We start from the raw sequence: 15,924 nt of genomic DNA on the forward strand, positions 1-15,924 counted from the left end.
ACAGGATTCGCATCTGCGCAGAAATATCCCGCTCAAATTCACGTCGATTAAACATTTGGTGATCGCAGCCGCAAGCGGCCGGTGCTGCGGCTATAGATCAGACTGGGTCGGGTCATCACAGGAGCCCTGTCAGACTGCATGTCCTTTCAGACACATTCCTAACTGGGCACCTGCAGCGCGGGTCTGTGCGGTCATTGCCTGGTTCTGGTGAAGCTTTTTGCCTGCCGTGTTAGACCCGGGTTCGATTCCAGCCAATGCAGGACCTTCACACTTTGCTTTATGCACCCCTGAGTTCGGCTGAATTAGGATCAACTTATTGGGATACATTATCGTCGTAATTACAAACCCGTAGGGAAAACGAGAGGAAAAAGGGTATAAAGATACAGGTTTTGAACACCGAAAGTAGCGCCCACCGCATAACCAGAAATTGATAGGAGCTTCAGTCAACAGAACACAGCAAGATACATCAGGAGATTGCTAAACAGTCACTCGGAAGGAACACCAGCGTTCAACGAACAGACTGTGACTATCTTCTTGTTCAGTATTACTTCTTTCTACTGGAAGTTTAATGCTTAATAAACCTGTTTTATTATACACAATATACCTGTACCCAGCATGGCTTGTGTAGTCACGGGCAAATTATTAGAAGAGCTTTTGAAAGCTACACATATATTGGCCTTGGAGGGAGTGCAATGTAGGTTTACCAGATTGAAAACCGGACTCCAAGGGTTAAATTAGAAGGGGAGATTACACGAATTACGGTTGTATTCCCGATAATTTAACGGTTAAGGCGAGATTTGATCGAAGTTTTCAAGATATTAAGGGGAACAGATAGTAGAGATAGAGAGAAACTATTTCCACTGGTTGGGGAGTCCAGGACTAGGGGGTATAGTCTAAAAATTAGAGCCAGGTCTTTCAGGAGTGAAATTAGGAAACACTTCTACACGCAATGGGTGGTAGAAGTTTGGAACTCTCTTCCACAAACGACAATTGATGCTGGATCAAATGTTAATTTTACATCTGAGATTGATAGATTTTTGTTCACCAATGGTATTAATGGATATGGGCCAAAGGCGGGTATATGGAGTTAGGTCGCAGATCAGCCATGCTCCCATTGAATGGTGGAACAGGCTGGAGGGGCTAAATGGCCCACTCCTGTTCCTATGTTCCTATGTTGTATAAGGTTCTGCTTAGACCACATCTGGAGTACTGCGTCCAGTTCCGGGTACCGCACCTTAGGAATGATATATTGGCCTTGGAGCGGGTGCAACGCAGATTGACCAGAATGATACCGGGGCTGATAGGTTTAGATTATCAAGAACAGCGACACAGACTAGGCTTGTATTCTTTTGGATTTAGAAGATAAAGATGTGATATAATTAAGATAGTTAAGCTACTGTCGGTTCCACTCTGTAACACACTGACCTGTTAACTGTTTCCAGATATTGTCGCTCATTTTCACCATTGGATGTGTTGCAGTCCGCTGACAACAGGCAGTTGAACCGAGCAAGATTTCATCCCTGGTGGTGAATGCTGTTCCTGACGGATTTCCCGGTCTCCAGGCGCTGGCGGGTTTTGGAAAGCTCTTGTGTCATACTAAGTAAAGCTTGAAGTCATCAATATAAGATAGTCACCAAAAAATCCAATATGGAGTTCATGAGATAGTTATTTACTCAAAGTACGTGCTACCACAAGGAATAGTTGAGGTAAATAGCATTGATGCATTTCAGGCGGAGTTAGATAAGTACATGAGGGAGACAGCAACAGAAGGATATGCTGAAAGTTAGAAGATGTGGGTTGGGAGTTGGCTCGTGTGCAGCATAAACGCCAGCAGAGACCAGTTGTGCCGAATGGCCTTTTCCTGTGCTGTACATTCGATGTAAAGTGTCTGATAGTTTCATAGATCCACAGCTGCTTTAGGCTCCAGACTTAACTGCAATTATTTTTGCGAAGCCTCTTAATAGCCTCGCGTCCTTGTCTCTCGCCACCTCTGGCAGAAGGTCAAACTCCCCACAGAAACAATTCTGCCCGAGCCGTCATCGCGGGATTCTTTCATTTTGCGGTTTTGAAACAGGACAGAGACACACATCTGTTTCCATCTTTAACCCTGTGATTCGCTATTCTGTGGGTATGGCAGAGAGAGAGAGGGAGCGAGAGGGACAGACCGGGAGAGAGATGTAGTCCTCCTTGTCAATCTATTTAATTGTTATCCCCAGCAGTTTGTAAAGATGATCAACGGAAGGATGTGTATTTTATCGGTTTTCCCGACTTCAGAACGTCCCAAAGCGCTTTACCGCCAATTGTGTTAGAACTTGGTGTTCCCGCCCTGGACTTGGGAAACTACAGCAAATTCGCAACAGCTTCTTCCTCTCTTTCCCCCTCTCTCTCTCTCTCTCTCTCTCTCTCTGTCTCTCCCTCCCTCTCCATTTCTCTCTCTCTATTTCTCTCTCCCTCTCTCTCGCTGACTCTGCCTGTTTCTCTCTCTTGATCTGTCTGAATCTCTATCAGACGCTATCCCTCCTTCTTTATAACTGAACAGCGACATGTAATCGCAGCCTGTCCCGGGGTGAGCTATTATGGGGAATCACTGGGACCACAGGCTCCCTGTAAGGTCTCCTCCTCAGATGGGTTCCCCGGAGAGAGAGGCAGACACGCGCAATGTGGAAACGGTGAATAATGGCAGCTTCATTCGTAGTTATTTCTAACATTTTATAATGTTCTATTTGAGATGCTGTGCACTCCAATGACTCGCTATCTCTGCGCCTGTTTCTTCGTTTCTCCCTCTCTGTCTGTTCCTCCTTCTCTGTCTCTCTCTCTGTCCATATTTCTGCCATGCATTCTCTTTCTCTCCCTGCTGTCTCGCTCTCTCTCTCTCTCACTATCGTTCTATCTGACTCAGATTAATTCCCTGTCTGTGTGCCAGTCTCTCCATCTCTGTTTCTCTATCTATTCAGCTCTGCGTGTATGTGCAGCTGTGTTTGGATTTGTGTGTGTGGATCTCTGTACACATGAACAGGAGTAGACCATTCAGCCCCTCGGACATGTTCCGCCATTCAATTCGGTCATGGCTGATCTGTATCTTAACTCCATTGTTGCCTGAACCTTTAATAACCTTGCCTAACAACAATCTATCGATCTTAGTTTTGAAATTTCTCTGCTTTCGCTTCTCGCTCTGTCTATTTGAATTGCTCCGCAGGTCAGGACGTTTTTGCAGGGAGAGGTTTTCGATGCTCAGACTGGAAGGAAGTTTAGAGTGGTGCTCTCCAGGGGTCGGTAGTAGGACCGCTGCTCTTTTTGATGAAGATTAATGAACTTGGGTATAGAGGGCATAATTTCAAATTTTGCAAATAATACGAAAGACGGTAATGTAGTAAACATTGAAGACGCTAGTAACAGACTACAGGAGGACATATACAGACTGGTTAAATGGGCATAAACGAAACAGATGAGATTTAACGCAGAGAAGTGTGATGTGATATATTTTGGTAGGAAGAATGAGGAGAGGCAAAATGAATTAAATGGTACAATTTCAACGTGAACAATTATTTACTTTAATCGGCTCGCTCTGGAGATCACTGGCCCCGAAACTGGTCAGAAAGCTATTAACTACCTCTAAATGGTACAATTATAAAGTGGGTGCAGTAACAGGGAGACATGGGGTGTGCGTACACAGATCTGTGAAGCCGTCAGGACACGTTGAGAAGGCTGTTAAAAAAGCAAGTGGGATCCTTGGCTTTATTAATAGATTTCAAAAGCAAGGAAGTTATGCTAAAACTTTAAAAACACTGGTGAGGCATCAGCTGGAGTATTGTCTTCAATTCTGAGCACCACGCTTTTGGAAGAAAGTCAAGGCCTTGGAGAGAGTGCAGAATAGATTTACTAGAATGGTACCAGGGGTGAGGGACTTCATTTATGTGAAGAGACTGGAGCAGCTGGGATTTTGCTCTTTAGAGCAGAGAATGCCAAGAAGAGATTTGATAGTAATGTTCAAAATTATTAACGATTTTGATAGAGTTCATCAAGAGAAGAGTCACATTTATGGTGATAAAACCTCTTTGGGCACAGATGGGGGTCGAACCCATGATCGTCATTTTATGAAACCGACGCCTTACCACTTGGCCACTGCGTCGTCAGTAGTCTCCGCCTTCGAGCTTCCTGGGTAGCGAATTCTGAATCGTTTCAAATAGGTTGAAATAGCACAGGCACAAATACACAAAAATAAAGCAGGATAGTGGAGCGGGCATCTGATCCGCCTCATTCGCATGAATACTTCCATAAAACATTTCACAGAAACATTGAATCATACATCACAGAAGGAGGCCATTTGGCCCATCGTGCTCTTCAAAGTGCTATCCAATTAGTCCCAGCTCTTTCCCCATACCCTGCAAACATTTCCTCTTCAAGTATTTATCCAATCCCCTTTTCAAAGTTACTATTGAATCTGCTTCCACCGCCCTTTCAGGCAGAGCATTACAGATCATAACAACTCGCAACATAAAACAAAATCTCCCCATCTCCCCTCTGGTTCTTTTGCCAATGAGGAAATATTGGATAGGCGGAGTTGATTTTTTGGAACAGAGGAGGCTGATGGGAGACTTAATTGAGGGGTATAAAATAATGGGGGGCCCAGATAGAGTGGATAGGAAGGACCTATTTCCCTTAGCAGAGGGGTCAATAACCAGGGGGCACAGATTTACAGTAATTGGTAGAAGGATGATCTGTGGCGCCGTGATCGTACAGTGGTCAGTACTCTGCGTTGTGTTTGCAGCAACCTCGGTTGGAATCCGATTCACGGCACAACTTGCTTTACATCTTCTGTCCCTTGAGGCACCTGCTAATAAAACTCAGAGAATCATCTTTATTTTTTAAAAGAAGAAATCTATCTTGTTTGTGGTGAAACCTATTTATTCCTTCAAAACCCCACATTCTCATATACCTGTGCCTTATTCTCCATAATTCACACTCGCCTCTTCCAGCTTTTTCATCCTTCCACAACCACTAGCCCTTCTTCACTTTCCTCCTTTCATGTCATTGTCACTTTCCTGCAGCTTTCCCTTAATCTGACATTCACTTTTACCTACATTGTGTCAGCTGTGGCTCAGTGAGAAGCACACTGGCCTCTGAGGAAGGTGGCCGTGGGATCAGATTGCTCCTGCAGGGACTAGAGTATATAAATCCAGGCTGCCCCTCCAGTGCAGTACTGAGCGAGTGCTGCACTGTCGGAGGTGCCGTCTTTTGGATGTGACGTTAAATCCAGGCCCCACCTGCTCTCTCTGGTGGACGTATAAGATCCCATGGCATTATTTCGAAGTAAGAGCAGGGGAGTTATTCCCGGTGTCCTGTCCAATATTTATCCCTCAATCAACATAACAAAAACAGTTTATCTGGTCATTATCACATTGCTGTTTGTGGGAGCTTGCTGTGCGCAATATGGCTGAGACGTTTCCCACCTTACAACAGTGACTACACTCCAAAGGTACTTCATTGGCTGTAAAGCGCTTTGAGACGTCCGGTGGTCGTGAAAGGCGCTATAAAAATGTAAGTATTTCCTTTACTTACGACGTTAAGTTTTCTCTGCTACCACAGCTGTTCCTGAGGGCACATGTCCCATTCGCACCAATGCACATTAGTACCTTGAAACCAGTCGATACATTTAAATCTGTGGGACTGCTCAACAGATAAGCACTGCGAAAGCAGGGCCTTTGGAAGGACAGGGGCCCGATTGTTCACGAAATTTCCTGGGAGAATCTTGTGATAGAGTGCCTGTTAACTGAAGAACTGGTTTTTTTTTATGCTGGTTGGCGCTTTTCCTAAAACTGTTGAGGTGCGTGAACGACGGGCAGCGCTACCTAGCTGCGATCGAGGGTTTAAGTGTGAAGTATTGGCCCATTGGTGCGGTGCAGTAAGATCGAAAGCGTTCCGCTTTAATCTTAACAGGTCTGTTGACGTGTGCAATTGAAACAAATAAAGGGTAAGTGATAAGAGCGCTAGTGGGTGAAAGCCGCAATTACAGGAGGTTGGCCATAATTGAAATGTCTTTGAATGCACGTGGCGCGGGATGCTGTGTTATTTAAGAAGAGCAGGAGCAGAATAAAGTTTAACAGAAATAAAATGTACAGACTTGGTGCCAATCAGAAAACTGCGCTGGTCTAAGGTCGACAAAAAGTTTGAAATTAAATTAATTTTCAAAGGATAAAGTTAGCACTTTTTTCCAGCTCCCTCATCATTTGCTTTTCCCGTTAATCTTTCAAGCTCTGGAAAGCCCGTGTAGATTGAAGTTCACTCTCAGCTTCTCCCATCGATTTGAAAATGAAAAAGGAGGAGACGAGGATTGCCCCGAACAGCAGAGCTGGGCACCGATTCTGTTTATATTGCTGCAGGAGATGTTCTCTTCCTCTAAAGATTCCCCTCACCATTAAAACGCTTGTTATATCTCACAGCCTTTAAAGGGACGGTTTTATAACATGTTGGAGAGCTTTCAATCAAACAGCTTTGAATAACTCTGCAAAAAGACGAGGTTAGGACTGGAACTGATAAGATATCGATCATAGAGTTAACATCAGAATCAGGCTCATTGTCCAGTGAGGCAGGAAATTGCGAACAAGTTGGAAGGGAATGTAAGATTGAGGAACGGAAGGGAGGAAGGAGATCTCGATTCGATCTTCATTCCATAGCAGCTGGGTGAAATATTAGATTGAGAAAGTAGGAGAATTTTTACCAAACAGGGAGAGAAAAGATTGTCTAACTTGGGGACTGTAACATTTTCAGGCCACGTATCTCCCAACGAGATTAGCAATCCCTCGCCTTAACCTCTCACTAACCTCGATCTACCTTTATTATCCAAAAGGAATCATCCAAAAATCCCTTATATTTCAGTATTTCTGTTTCCAAACTCTCGAAACAATCTTTAATAAAGTCCCTTTACTGCATGTCCTGCCCGTGCTCCCAGATTGACAATGTGGAAAATGTGTAGTAGGCTTCTGGAAAGAAACGGATTTACATATTTACCTCGCAGTTTCGGCACATCTGGGATTGAATTCCCGCTTTTATTAATACAATTGCCATTTTCTTGCGATATACTGAGCACAGGCTCTGCACTGATTTTCTGTCAGTTATTATTTGAAGACTTGTGGAATGTCTCCAGGCCGAGGAAACTGGTTCTATTAAATGTCTCGCATTAATTGATATAAATTCCCTAAGCGAGAATCACAGCCCTAGACCAAAGAGCCGCTGACCCTGCTCTGAGTGTTTAATCTCGGCAATGACGATTTCACTGGCTTGGATATATGTAATTTTCAACGAATTCATGAAATTGAAAAGAGCCGCAGCGATCGTTACAATAAACTAGACCTGTTAGATCCGTGTATCTTAATGTTGTGTCCTTCAATAATCAGACAAGAGACTGCAGGGAACGATCAACAGGTGTTTACTGAATGAGGATTACTCTAGAACTAACTTTACAGATCACTACTCAGGGTTTATATACAGGTGTGGTCACTGCCGGTACTACAGTATACAGGAGCTGTAAAAAGTAGTTCTCCCCTTAAAGGTACATACATTACAATTCCTCCCCTTTTAGATTAACAGTACCATAACACTCATTTAACAATTAAATATCAAACTAATTACAGTGAACACTTTTAACATGCAACATTAGCTGAAAATAGTCTATTTATAAATTCAGTCTTTGGGGACGCTTCCTGATCCTTTCTGGATATCGCCTTTCCCGAGTGTCTTGCTCTTGGTGCGGAGGTGATTCTGGCCCACTGTCGTCGGTTGGTTCATCAGCTTTCGATGCTGCTGTTTCTGAGGTAGATGCGACCTGTACGTCGGGTTGCTCACCAGGTACGTATGGCCGAGACATGGGGTTGGCTTGTTCCTGTGACTCTAGGATCTGGTCAGCATGGCGTCTCACAATGTTCTCCCCAACATCCACTGTGTACATTAGTGGCCCCTGCCGTGTGCATATCGTTCCTGGTTGCCATTTCTTTGTTCGGTAGTCGCGGGCCAAGACTGGTTGCCCTACATTGAAGCTCCTTGTCGGCTTCTCATTGATGTGCTGGAATTGCTTACTCTCAAAATCTCTTCGTACATTTCGTCTGAGCAAATCCAGACGAGATCTCAACCTTCGGTTAAAGAACATCATGGCCGGGGCCTGGTTGGTGACTGCATGTGTCGCCTTTCTGTAGGCTAACAGGAAATTGTCCACCTTATGCTGCAGTGGAATGTCGTCATCACACATGGCATTTACTGCTTTTTTAAAGGTTTATATGAACCTCTCAGCCAATCCATTTGTGGCTGGATGATACGGGGCAGATGTATAATGCCTTACCCCATTCCTTTTCGTAAATCTTCGAAACTCTTCGGACACAAACTGTGGTCCATTAACAGAGCAAATCTGCTCTGGCAAGCCGTTCCTGGCAAAAATGGTCCGTAGGACTGCAATAGTTTTCTCCGTGGTGGTGGAGAACATTTTGATCACCTCAGGCCATTTCGAGTGCGCATGCACGGCTATTAAAAATATTGAGTCCATGAATGGACCAGCAAAATCAAGATGCACCCGTTGCCATGGCGATGAGGGCCACTCCCATGGGTGTAGAGGGGCATGTGGTGGTGCATTTTGGACCTTCTGGCATCCTGAGCAGCTCTTTGTCAGGTCCTCGATTTGCTGATCGATCCCCGGCCACCACACATAAGCCTAGCAAGGCTTTTCATTTTCACCCTTCCCAGATGACCTTCGTGAAGCTCATTGAGCACTCTGTCCCTTAATTTGGGTGGAATTACCACTCTGGATCCACACATCAAGGTCCCCTGGCATACTGACAGCTGTTCTCTTCTGGATGAGAATGCTGGCAACAGTGAGTCATCATGTGCTAGCCATCCCTTCACCATCAAATCATATACCCGAGACAGCGTCGGGTCATTTCGGGTTTCCTTCTCTACACCAGCGTTAGTTACTGGCAAACATTCAATTATAGTCGAATGAAATATTTCAACAGGATCCACTGCTGGTGCTTCCTCCGCAGTAGGCAGTGGCAGGCATGATAGCCCATCAGCGTTTCCATGCTGTTACGTGCCCTTATGCTCGATTTCATATTGGTGCTCCCCTAGAAAAAGGGACCAGCTTTGTAGCTGTTGCGCAGTCATTACCGGAATGCCTTTCTTTGGATTAAAGATGGAGACAAGTGGTTGGTGGTCAGTCAGCAAGGTAAACTTCTGCCCATGCAGATAGTGATTGAAGTTTTTCAATCCCCACACTAGGCTGAGGGCCTCCCTATCAATCTGGGCGTAGATACGCTCGGCTGAGGTTAGTTACCGAGACGCAAAGGCTACTGGCCTCTCCGAGCCATCCGGGAATTTGTGTGACAGCACCGCTCCAATGCCATAGGGTGATGCATCACACGCCAACCGAATTGGTAGTACTGTGTTGAAATGAGCCAACTCCTCTTTTGATGTGATCAATGCTTTGCTCTTCTGGAAAGCTCGTTTACATTCGTCACTCCACTTCCATGGTACCCCCGTTTGCAGTAGGGTGTTCAGTGGGTGTAGTACGGTAGACAAATTCGGCAAGAACTTATGGTAGTAGTTCACCAGCCCGAGGAACGACCTCAGTTGTGACACATTTTCTGGTGCTGGAGCCTTGACAACTGCCTCAATCTTTTCAGGGGACTTATGTAACCCCTCTTTATCAATAACGTGGCCACAATACGAGATCTGCTTCTGGAAAAACTCGCATTTGTGGCGATTAGCTCGGTGCTCATATTCCTTCAATCTAGTGAGCACCTGCTCCAGGTTGGCGAGGTGATCACTATCATTTTCGCCCGTGACCATGATGTCGTCCAAATAACACTGGGTCCCTGGAATCCCTTGCAGGACTTGTTCCATTGCCCTTTGCCAAAGAGCCGGAGCTAATGCTACCCCGAACACCAGCCGGTTGTATTGCTAGAGACTTTTATGAGTGTTGATCATGAGGTATTGTTTCGAGGCTTCTTCTACCTCCATTTGCAGGTATGCCTGGGCCAGATCAATTTTAGTGAAGCGTTTCCCTCCAGATAGCGAGGCGAAAATATCTTCAATCCACGGAAGCAGATATTGTACAGTGTGAAGGACTGGGTTCACTGTCACCTTAAAGTCCCCACAGATGCAAACCTTCTTTGGTTCCCCAGGCGTATTACTCAATGACCTCTTCATTACAGGAACGATGAGTGTAGCCCACTCGCTCCAGTCCACTTTGGACAGTACTCCTGAACGTTCCAAACCTTCCAGCTCTGCTTCGACGGCTGGGCGGATCGCATAAGGTACCGGTCTGGCATTAACAAACTTTGGGCTTGCATTTTCCTCTATTTTGATCATCGCTGTTATGCCTTTTAGTGTTCCGAGTCCCTGCTGGAACACTTCTTGTGCATCAGTTAGCATTTTTGACAGTCACCAGGTGTGACATCGTCATCCGTTTTGTCATCTACAGCCAGTGCTTGTATGGAATGCCAATCTAGCTGTGTCTTCCGGATCCATTCACGTCCTAGTAGTGGTGGTCCTCCATCTGGCAATACATATAGGTCCATTTTTGGTGTTTCCTTGCCGTTATATATAACGTTCACCCTTATTTTTCCTTTGGGGTAGACTATTTGCCCCGTGTACGTCTTCAAGACAATCTTTGTACCTCTCAAGGGTATATGTGAGAATAGCCGCTTGTAGTCCCTTCGGTTTATGACTGTTAGGGCTGGTCCTGTGTCCAATTCCATTTTCACTTGGACTCCTGCTATCTTGAGCGTGACGCAGATAGTTTGGTGATCCTCCATTTTGATCACATTATGTAGTTTCAGACAACCCAGCTCCTTGCTTCCGGAGACTGTATCACTCTTCTGTTCGTCTGAACTACTCTCCGTCACCTTATGTACCTTCTTGTACTTCTCCTGTGGAGATTTCTTGCTGCTGGTTTTCTTTCCCGACCTGCAGACTCTTGCTATGTGTCCTACTTTTCCACATTGTCTGACCAATTTGTCCATGAACCAGCAACCATTTTGGTCGTGTGTTGTTCTGCCGCAGCGATAGCACTTCACTGTTCCGTGTGACATTTCATTTGCGCCATATTTTTGCGGTCTCCATTGTATCTCTGCAACGCCCCGTGCGGCTGCTTCATGTGATACTGCAATGCTGAAAGCCTTGTCCAGCGTAAGATCCTTTTCTGATCGAAGCCGTTTCTGGGTTCCTTCACTTTGAAGCCCACACACAAACTTGTCCCTTAAAGTATCTGCTAGTCCCATTCCAAACTGGCAGTGTTTCAATAGCTTGCGCATCTCCGTTAAATACTCAGCATTACTTTCATCTTTATGCTGGTTACTTTTGTGAAACTTAAATCTTTCTGCTATCAGCAGCGGTGTGGGTTTAAGTGGTCCTGTAGAATTGACACTCTGTTTTCAAAATCCTTTTCCACTGGCTTCTCTGGGGTTACTAGGTTTCGTAGTAAGCCATACGTTTTTGCACCCATTGAATTCAACAATACCAGCGCTTTCATGTCATCTGGCACTTCATTCACCTTGCAGTACACTTCTATGCGTTCGACATATGTCGTCCAATCTTCAACTGCATTGTCGAACGCTGTGATACTGCCACTCTTCGGCATTTTTGGGTTTGGTTAGACTGGCTTAAAATGGCGTCTCCCGCGCTTTCCTTTCTTCCCCGCTGCGGCTTAAAATGGCGTCACCCGCGCTTTTTTTTCTTCCCTGCTGCGACTTAAAATGGCGTCTCCCGCGCTGCTGCCAACGCTGCTCTCGGTGGTCCTCGTGGCAAATGGCGATGCCCTGTGGGTTTCGTGCGCTGCTCCTGCACTGCTGCCAATGCTGCTCTCTGCAGTCCTCGTGGCAATGGCAGCGCCTCGTGTTTTCCTGCGCACCTCTCTCCCCCGTTGACACTGCTCGGCCCTTGAACACCGGCTGCGCTCTGCTCTCTCTCACCTCTCTCCCCGTTGACACCGCTCGGTCCTGAACACCGGCTGCGCCCTGAGTGCTCTGCCCAATCTCTCTCCCCCGTCAACGCTGCTCGGCCTTTTTCTGTGCCGTTCGGTCGGCTGTAGCCGCCGCTGTCCGGGAAGTGTCTGCGCAGTAGCTGTTGCCAGCCCATTTCGCTGGACCACCGTGACTGGAAAGCCAAGCCTGGCTCTCGACAGCCTCTCCTGCGATGCTCAAATCTCTGCTGGATGATTGGGTGGTTGCCCGTGGTCGATGCCCGTGCTTCTGTACTCGACCTCCTTCCACTGTTCTCCAGGAGCGAATCCCTGGGAGGTGATGCAGAGTTGCATGTAGGTTCGAACCTGTGTTGTCGCCAATGTTAGATCCGTGTATCTTAATGTTGTGTCCTTCAATAATCAGACAAAACACTGCAGGGAACGATCAACAGGTGTTTACTGAATGAGGGTTACTCTAGAACTAACTGTACAGATCACTACTCAGGGTTTATATACAGGTGTGGTCACTGCCGGTACTACAGCATACAGGAGCTGTAAAAAGTAGTTCTCTCCCTTAAAGGTACATACATTACAAAACCCTCCAATATTTAAGAGGAGTGTAAGATGTTGAGAACAGTATCGAATATTGTGCAGGATAATGAAAATAAACAGCAGGAATATTGTTTTCTGCTCCCACATGACTAAGATCAGCCTCAACCTCTGCTCCCTGCCCGCTGGCTGCTGAGTCCTTGTTTCTAGATTATAAGCAGATTCTAGTTTGGAGATAAGTATTCAGGGTAGAGCCTAAATACAGCGGCTGGCTCCAAATATATAAAGCATTTATTTTAGACCAGCGACCTCGTTACAAATTATATATTGCTCAAAGGCATCAATGTATGAATATGACATTAAATGTGTTTAACTATAGTGGGGGGATTTAATGCAGATTCGGGGCCAATGACTTCCAACGTGACCTGTGGTTCTCTTGCCTCTCTCGCCTTCCTCCCATAAGCTGCAGGTTTTTATACATTGTTTTAAATCTGCTGCTCTGGGCCAGTGCATTCCACAGTCTCACAACCCTTTCTACAAATACCCTTTCACTGCTTGACTTCTCTGTTTATTAGTTATGAATCACCTTGAGGCGCAATGGTGGCTTTTGTGACGTCAAATTAAAAGGCGGCCCATTGGAAACATGTTGGGGTCAAAGTTTATTTTTGCACAGAATTGAACCTAAATCATTCAAGATGGAATATTGTATTTGCTGCATCACAATATACAATATTTTATTATGAATGTTAGCTCATTAGTTGCCCAGTGTCAGAGGAAGAATTGTCTGAACCCCTCATTTATTTAATGTAAGACGCAAACACAGGTATTCATTAAGAATCAACTCACAGATTGACATTGACATAAACGCAGTGAGAGATACAGACAGCATCGGGACACAAGGTGGACAAGAGAGAGGGATAAATACAAAACGGTCTCAGACTCCAGCAGTCAGTGACCGGTAGCTGATAGATATCAGTGAGTAGAAGCGAGCAGCGGAGGCTTAATTTGGCTCCGTGGCTTAACTGGTCAAAGCGCCTGTCTAGTAAACAGGAGATCCTGGGTTCGACTCCCAGCGGGGTTTTTTTTTCTACTTTATGACTCTCCAGGGGTGAGTTTCTTCTCGTGTGAAAGGACTACAATCCTCTTAAATGTGACTGCGGCTGCATTAGTTCCCATTCTGGATTAAGGCTCCAGTCGCTGTGGGACATGGGTCGATTTCCACCGCTGTCATGATTTCTGGCGGTGCTAATTTTGGCCTTCTCCAAAAATCCATCTTTTGTAAGCGGTGCTGTGCGTTACTTTGCTGTAGACAGAGGAGAAGAACAGCAGCTAGTGTGTGGCACCATGATCGGATAGTGGTCAGTACTCTGCGTTGTGCCTGCAGTAATCTCGGTTGGAATCCCAGTCAGGGTATAACTCGCTTTATATATTTTGTTCTCTGTGGCACCTGCTGATAGAACACAACAAGAAATTAATCATGACCACATGAAGCAAATATTATTTGTTGGCGGTGAAAACCTATTTACTCCTTCAAAAACCCGAGCTCGCACATGCCTGAGCTTGATGCTCGATATTTCAAACCACCTCTTCTCCCAGCTTTTTCTTCTGTCCACAAGCAATAGCCCTCCTTTTCTTTCCTCCTTCCATTTCTTTACCACTTTCCTGAGGTATTACCTTAATCTAACATTCACTTTCAACTGCTTAACATTATCAAACTTAAGTTTGCTCTGCAACCATCGTTGTTCCTGGGGGAACGTGTCCCAATCGCATCAATCTCAATTGGTGCTTTGAAACCAGTCAATACATTCAGACCTGCGGGACCGCTCAACAGACAAGCATTGCTAAAGCAGGGCCGGCTTTCAGAAGCAAAATAGCCGGATTGCTCACGGAATTTCCTTGGCCTAATGGACAAAGCGTCTGACGTCACTGCTAATCGTAATCGGGATTGTCGTCAATCACGGATCATTCTGTGCCTATTTAAAATGGGTGAGCTCACAGTCCCGGATCATTCTGTGTGTTAGTCTTTTTTAAATGAATGCAATTTCAGCTGCAATGACCGAGTTGTTAAGGTGTTGTGTTCGAAGTTTCATCGGGTTTCCCTGCGCAGCTGCGAACCCAGCTCGCTTAATTCGAAATATATCTAACTTTTCCTAAATCCACTCCTTTATATGTGGTGTTGCGCTGGATTTGCTCACAATCCTCCCAACAACTTCTTGACGACGGCAAACTTTTTCTTTTCTGTTCTGAATTTGACATCAAATCGACCATTTTTGACAGGCCCTCACCTGAAATAACGGAAGGACTTTTGCTTACAGTGCTGATTGTACATTTTCAACATTGTCAATCTGGGTGCACGGGCAGGACAAATGGTGAAGATGACTTTCTTGCAGAGTAGTTCAGATTGGATACAAAAAACAGTAAACGGAAGAGTTGACGGGAGATGAGGTGGTCGAACGGTTAAGGCGATGGCCTGCTAATCTATTGTGTCTCTGCACGCATCCCATTCGAATCCCATCTTTGTCGTTTGTCTTAAATGTTTAACACCTTCGGTTCTTTTGACATTCGCCTGTAACGTCATCTCCAAATTCACCTTTTGCTCCCAATCCTGCTTAATTTAGCTTATGTCATATCTCAAGTTACCAATATATACTTTAAAGGGAAAACACTTGTAGGTCTATGGAGAGTGGGACTAATTAGATAGCACTCTCAGAGACAGCTTACTTCAGTACTGTCATAATCTGAGATTCCAATACTTAATGAGTTTCGCCCTTATATGTTGGCGGCTCGTTGGTCTAAGGATATAATTATCACTCTAGGTATTTCACAGCTGAATTGCGATAGATCCTAGCTTCTAATTCTGTTCGAACCCCACTAGATTTTAGCCAAAGCTCAGCTTCTTACAGCCAATCGACATTGTAGAAAACATAAATATTTTCCATTAAAAACATGTGATTTCGCGTCGTTTTTACCCTATCTTTCTAAATCCCAGAGCTTCACAGGAGCAACTGAAAACCAACCAACTGAGTAAAGTTAAAGGGTCCGGCTCTGTGTTTCACTGGATGTCTTACACCCGTGCTCAATTCTGGCCAATGCAGGACCATTACATTTTGCTTGCTGCACCCATGAGCTTGCCTGAATTGGGATACACTTACATTCAGCGTCAATCTTCTTGAAACACCCTCTGCCCTCTATATTAGACAGTGCTGCTTTGGCTAGCGCTGAATGGATGTGAGAAGCTGGCTTTTGAAATGGTCCCACGGGTGCCGAATTCAAATAACCATGCAAACCGACCTCAAATCTCAAAATATTACTGCAGCTTATGGCTCTAACCGCCTTTAACCAAATCCTTCCTCCCAATCCTTCTCCTTTCTCGCTCGGGTCTCAGCGCCTCCCTCCTTGTGGAAGCTCTGGGCTGTTTCCTGACATTTGTC

The 15,924-nt window shown here is 45.3% G+C and overlaps 1 non-coding gene across 1 annotated transcript; it reads left to right on the forward strand.

Annotated features, from left to right (window-relative positions):
* The first annotated feature begins 13,500 nt into the window (after positions 1 to 13,500).
* Positions 13,501 to 13,574, forward strand: trnat-agu (transfer RNA threonine (anticodon AGU)). Its single transcript has one exon. It is a non-coding gene; the product is annotated as a tRNA-Thr (tRNA).
* The last annotated feature ends 2,350 nt before the right edge of the window (positions 13,575 to 15,924 follow it).

The sequence above is a fragment of the Somniosus microcephalus genome, unplaced genomic scaffold (genome assembly GCF_052327205.1).
Source record: "Somniosus microcephalus isolate GS21.2 unplaced genomic scaffold, FLI_Smic_1.0 unresolved_chr1, whole genome shotgun sequence".
NCBI lineage: Eukaryota > Metazoa > Chordata > Chondrichthyes > Squaliformes > Somniosidae > Somniosus > Somniosus microcephalus.